The sequence below is a fragment of the Tachysurus vachellii genome, chromosome 7 (genome assembly GCF_030014155.1).
Source record: "Tachysurus vachellii isolate PV-2020 chromosome 7, HZAU_Pvac_v1, whole genome shotgun sequence".
In the NCBI taxonomy this organism is placed as follows: Eukaryota; Metazoa; Chordata; class Actinopteri; order Siluriformes; family Bagridae; genus Tachysurus; species Tachysurus vachellii.
In genome coordinates this window covers 30,140,791-30,147,433 of record NC_083466.1, presented here as the reverse complement: position 1 = coordinate 30,147,433, position 6,643 = coordinate 30,140,791, and positions in this window count along the sequence as shown.

Below are 6,643 nucleotides of genomic sequence, written 5' to 3'. Positions count from 1 at the left end.
CTGTAGGGGTAACATTATATATACTGTAGGGGTAACATTAATATACTGTAGGGGTAACATTAGTATACTGTAGGGGTAACATTATATATACTGTTGTGAAAAATCCTGGAGCCTTAAGAGAATATATTTATATTATTATATTATATTATTATTATATTATATATTATTAACCAGAAGTCAGAGGGTGAATAAAAGAGGCACTCTTTATTATAGTAACTCAGCAGACAGGAGAAGAAAGAGTGTTAACAGGGGACTCAGGGCCATAGAATAGAGCTGTTCCAGACACGTAATGGGCTCATGGGTAATATGAAGTAGCTGGAAGCGGCGATAGCTTTCCATGACATCAGCGGCCATTGGCCTTGGGTAGAGAGACGGACGAGGATGGTGAGGTGAGGACATGATGGGGCAACCAGGATGAGCTGGCTGATGCGAAGGGTCTGAAGGGAGATAAGAGGAGTTAGAGGAGATAGAGGAACGGAAGCTTGAGATAAGTGTAAACAAGCCCAGCCTGAGCAAGGACAGGCTGAGATCATAGCATGAGATCATAACATGAGATCATATCAAAATTCAAGCAGTTAGCAGATTTGAGGAGTCATCAAAGAACTCCATTGGTTTTTTGTACACAAGTAACATTATAGCAGCAAATAGCTTAACAATAATGACAACAGTATAGCAGCAAGAGTTTAGCAAGAGTTTAGCAATAGTGACAATATAAGATGACAAATAGATAAGAGCTTTCTTTTAACATAATAACTTTTGACATAAATCAGACTCATAGAGTGACTTATAATTATTAAAAATCATGTATAGAAGAAAATAGCAAAGGAGAAACTTACCCATTGTAGTTGAATGAAGGATTAATCTTCAGGACGTCTGGCATGGAAAAACTGAGAGGCAAATGTAACTTTGACCAGGGAGTGAAGTTTTTTTGAGCACACTTTTTAATAACAAAAATTGTTGTTTAGACATAATTGTTATGGCGAATGAAGAAGACCCAGGGTCACAGGCCTGGGCTCCCGGACCTGGGTCCCGGGGAACTAAGAGGAGGAAAATCCATAAATGGGCATATGGGCAAAAGGTGAAGGAAAAACAAGGGGATTTTAAGGAACAGGACGTTACAAAAACATATGAGATGATTCCGGTAAATAAGGTGACATAATGATAAAGTGATATGAAAACCGGTCTGTGAGGAGGGGAACCGATAAGGAGGCGCGTGGAAGCGTATATATAGAGGAGAATTTTTGGGGCCAAAAGTATATGCGTAAAAAATCCCGTTACTCTGCAGGACCGTCCGGAGGGTTTTTTTGTTTTTGCATGCCGATGCTCTTCATGAAGATGCTTTTTCTTTTTGGGTTTTTGGGATTTCTTTTGTTACTTTCTACTTGGCAATTTCTCTTAGAGAATTGTTGGCTGATTGACCACAATAAAAGAAGTTTGCTCATTCTCATCCAGGTCTGGGGAGCTTTCCCATTGGTTTAATTCGTATTAATGTTAGTGCTATCAGTAAATTAAGTTTTAGTAACAATTATATAGTATAAAAGTATTATAAAGTATATCAGTATAATTCACCCTGATATGTGCCGACTTGGAGACGGGCTCTAAGTTCCGACAATACTGTAGGGGTAACATTAATATACTGTATGGGAAACATTAGTATACTGTAGGGGAAACATTAGTATACTGTAGGGGTAACATTAATATACTGTAGGGGTAACATTAATATACTGTAGGGGTAACATTAGTATACTGTAGGGGTAACATTAGTATACTGTAGGGGTAACATTAATATACTGTAGGGGTAACATTAGTATACTGTAGGGGTAACATTAATATACTGTAGGGGTAACATTAGTATACTGTAGGGGTAACATTAATATACTGTAGGGGTAACATTAGTATACTGTAGGGGTAACATTAATATACTGTAGGGGGTAACATTAATATACTGTAGGAATAACATTAGTATACTGTAGGGGGTAACATTAGTATAGTATAGGGGTAGCATTAGTATAGTGTAAGGGGTAACTGCCCACAAATACTTTTTTACTATACAATAATTGTGAACATCCAACATTGTGATAACAGTTTTGGAACAAATTACATAAGCATGTGAGTGTCCACAACCTTTTGGCCATACACTCTTAACTCAAATTAGTTGACATTACTAGAAATTTGCAAGGAAACCCGTTGTGCAGGACAAGTTAAGTTGTTTGAACATATAATCTCAAGTCATGCGATAGACAAATCAAGTTTACATTAGTAGTCTTTACTGAAATTCATTAGTTCACATTACTAATGTTTTTGAGCATATGTTTTATAAAATAACTATTAATGTCTTATAATTTAAATTGTACTACTTAAATGAGATTTTAATTTCTTTAATAAGAAATTAAACAAGAACACAATTTCATTTTTTATTGTTGACAAAAAACAGGTAACACTGCAATGTGCTCAAGTTCACAATGTTAACAATACAGTGTTTAGAGGAAAATACATTATTCAACAATAAAGCATTAAACTGGATAAAAATAAAGGGAAAAGAGCACATGCACACACTCCTGTATGCACTGGTGACAACTTTTGAGTTGATAACTGTTAACTCATATCAATAGAGCAACATTATGCAGTTTTATCATACAGTACACCATAAGCGCAGAACACTGGTAAATGTTAAGAGCACTTACTGTATTGACTGGACAATCGGAACAAGAATCTGTTCAAAGATTCACACTGTGCATCTTGAGAACAAAAACCAGGCATGGCTTCTGATGCTAGCTTATCCCTGATGGTAATTAACTATAATGTTTTAATAGGTAACCTCGTTTGTCACATAGAAATTCACAAAACTTCCACTGCATCTTCAAAAGAACCTGTGAAAACAGAGATTAGCAAATCACTTTCACTGTAAAACGTTTATGAACATCTGCTAATGACTACATCTTTTAAATAGTTTAAGTTGCTACTACAAACAAACAAAAAATAATAAAGGTTTCAAAAGAAACTTTAAGAAACACGTTTTTGAACGGTTATTTTAATACACCTGAGACATATGTTAGCGTTAGCGACAAGCACGTGCACATGCATACACGCTTATAAGAACCAACAAAAAAAACTTCTGCCAGCAAAATACAAACGCTGTAACTGGGATCATATAACACTGGCTAACGTTATTAAATGTGACCTGACAGAAATAGCTCATGTTACTGTGAACGGACAGAAAATGAGAAAACAAACTAGCATCAATCGTCACATTTACACTAAGTTAACTTATTAACATTTAACTAACATCAGTTTTAGCATAACAATCATTTATTGTCAGAAAGATTTCTATATATTAGACTATTTACACTCACCGTTTCAAAGTGCTTTAAAAAAATCCACGGTTTGCACACCAAGGACCAGACAGCACATTGTCACGACCTGTTTGATCAACATGGGTGAGTCATTGTTCTGAAAAACGTGCACATTTATTTAACAGTTTGGTTTTTCAAGCTTGGTGTTAACTTTGGCGAACAATTTGCTTATAAATTTGGTTAAGAATTTGGTTATGAATCCAATCACTGTTTAAACAATAAACATCACCTTTTGGTGTCTGAATCTCACCCATGTAGGTTCCGTGTTGGTACAGTATGTGTATATTTATTACACATATACAATTGCAGATAGACCAACTGATCGGAAGGTCATGAGTTTGAATCCCAGGTCCATTAAAGGGTGCCACTGCTGGGCCCCAGAGCAATTCTCTTATCACCCAATTTCTCAGTTAGATAAATTGAAAGAAAAAATACTAGATAACTCAAGATAAGGGTGTCTGCTAAAAATACACTCCAAGGGCATGATGGTTTTGCTTTTTGAGATTGTGTTTCCAGGCAATTTCAGCAGCCGTGCTCAGGTCTCTTCTCAGTCCAGGAACAAACTCATGATGTCTGACCACCTTATCATCACATAGGACATGTTGAAACATGATGTCGATCGGCAGCATCAGAATATGCCCAAACATAAGATAAAAAGGTGCAAACCCAGTCGTTTCATGCACAGTGTAAATGTCAATAAAGGTTAAAGACTGTAGAAGCTGTGATGACCTCACATTGGATTTGACTGGGAGAGCCCTTATCATATTCCCCAGAGTTCTAATGAAACTTCCATTTGGTATGGGCTGGTGTGCAATTTGTAAATACCAGCCATCTCAAGCAAGTTCTTAAGGATTTTGCTTTCAAAATTTGCATGCTGGTCCAAATGTATTGTCTTTCGAGATCCATAAATGCAAAAGGAGTCATAGAGGACATAAGGGAGTCTATAGGCGATGGACAACTAGTTTTGCAGACTGATTGTGACAGGGGAAGGTCCTGTGTATCTTAGAGAAATGATCTGTCACTACTAGGACATCAACAACTTTCTCTGAAGTTTGTTCAGCACACCAAAAGTCTATTCATTCGAGCTTCATATGTAGGCTCAGAGGGGCACATGAGAATTTGTCTCTGAAGTATTCAAAATACAAAAGGCATCTTGCACAGTATCATTAACAACACCATTGACAACACAGAGTATAGAAACATATGGTTCTTTTAACAGACAATGGTTGACACAAGACGTAACAAAGGGCTCTCTGCATAAGGTGTACCTGGCACTGCATACCTGGCACGTACTTCAGTATTTGATGTAAACACAAAGCCCGCCGCCACGGGTTTTTCCTCACGCGACGAGAGCTCTGTCCGCTCGATAGCACGTCAGATCGAGCTGAATAGCGTCGTCCGGAACGCTGTTGCTAAGCCATGTTTCCGTGAACACAAAAACTCAACAGACAAACACTATCTTGAATAAGCTTGAATAAGCTACTACAAACACAACACTTCTACCACCAACCATTTTCTTTTGCTTCCTCTTTAAATAGGAGACCAGTATTGATGTCATTGATGTGGAGGTGGGATCAGGGAAGGCCAGAAACTCTACTAAGAATTAAGACATCAGTTTGGAAAAGAACCATGAAACTGGAACAACCATCTTGCAGGCATTAACTGTGAGTTCAAGTCATACATCACTTTTGGTGATTTCACTCTGAGGACAAACAGTTCAGGGGAGTGATACTGGAAACAATATTGCATGAAGCCAGAAAGATCAGTGCTTGTAAAGGCAGTGTATGGCAGGTCATTGAGGCCTGTTATTTGTGGTAGACTTACATTGGGTTTTGAGCACCAACTTGGCTCTTTGCTGGTGGATTCCTTTAACAGGACTATTTCCAACAGGCTCATGACTCCCAGTAATGCAGAAGGTTCCATAGACTTGGACTGCTGGACATTGAAAGTAGGTGAAAGTGCTGCTGTCGACAGTTTCACTTCAGTTCTGATCACAGGAATTTTAATGGGTGCTGCATTTCTTGCTGCAGATACAAGACAGATCTCAGAGTGATATTCATTCAAAATATCTTGGACTTCCTGCACAGACCATGTGTCAATCATTTTACCTGTCCTTCTAGAGCAATGTCAACTGCAAGGTTTAACCTTAGCCAGCACTTAGAAGCATCATTTTCTGGACTAGGTAATGTGGAGTAGAAATCGGCCAGCAGGAGAGGAGAGCAGGGAGCAGACTCTGAGCCATGAACACAAACCTCAGCCGTTAGAAAGAGGAGACATCTAAACAAACACACACACGCACACACACACACACACACACACACAATTGGAGATGCAGGATTCCTCTGGAGTGTCTAAGGATTTAGTAAGTATATCTGAGAACACTAAAAATTGCATCAGGGTCATGTTAAAAACTTCTCTTTCTTCTCTTACCACACCTCTTGCTTGGCCTCTAAGATGACTCAAAATCTTCTCCACTTGTTGCTCTTTGCTGAGATTATTTTTTATGTAGAGTCTCATGATATATATCCACTCATTTAAGAAAACAGTGTCAGAAACTTGACTTGACTGATTGTGTCAGGCATTGAACTGATTACATCTGAGGGGTGTGTGTTAGGGAATGGGGCAGACAAAAACACACCCTGTTGCTCTACTGAAGCATCTGATTCATGACTAGTAGCCGAGCCCTCACTAACTAATGGACATGAACTGGGAGCATGACTGTCGTGCACTATTCTGTACATCGGGGTCACTAAACTGTAATGACTTGCATTTTCAATAATCTCTGTTCTCTACTCTTACTTCCAAAGACAGGAGTGCGATAGTTATCAAAACCACTCAGTTAATATCAGTACACATAAACAATGAATAATATAGATCAAAGAAAATATAAAATCAATATATATGTAATTAAATGTTAAAATGATTAAAAACACAACTAATTGCTGTCTCGTGAATTTACCTTGCAATGAACTACTGGTGGAACTGTTTGTGTTTGGCGTCGAATGTGGTGTTTTATATTGAGTTCTTTTTAGTTTGTGTTACGAGGCCTAATCGTAATTGATTTGTGCATTGTCTTTGTTTTATCTAGAAGTTTTATGTTTTAATTCTCCCTGTGGGTTTCCTTATTTCCTGTGTTCTCCATCGTGCAGGTATGTTGTAAGATGTGTTGTTTTAATGTGTTTAATGTATTAATTTTATTGTTCAAATTGAACTATGTGTTCGCCACTAGGTGGGGATGTTTACCCTCCAATCCAATTTAGTTGTTTTTCACTAATTTGTTATCAATGGGG